Here is a 263-nt window from a genome sequence, read left to right on the forward strand (position 1 = left end):
CACGGACAGATGCAGCGGTTAATCTCGCGTGGCCGGGTACGCAGGAGGTCGTGGGTTCGACCCCGACCCCTGACGCCTGCTGCTGCATATTTGGAGTTTGCGTGTCTCTCTCTCTCCCCGTGGTTACGTTGATTTTTCTCCGCGTCCTCCGGTTTTTCCCTCCACATTTAGAAACATTCATTTGGATCAGGGGTGGGGAACGTCCGGCCCGCGGGTCGTACGAGACCCACGAAATCATTTGGTGTGGCCCTGCCGAGGCAACT

This window comes from Lampetra fluviatilis, chromosome 59 (assembly GCF_964198595.1).
Source record: "Lampetra fluviatilis chromosome 59, kcLamFluv1.1, whole genome shotgun sequence".
Classification (NCBI taxonomy): Eukaryota; Metazoa; Chordata; class Hyperoartia; order Petromyzontiformes; family Petromyzontidae; genus Lampetra; species Lampetra fluviatilis.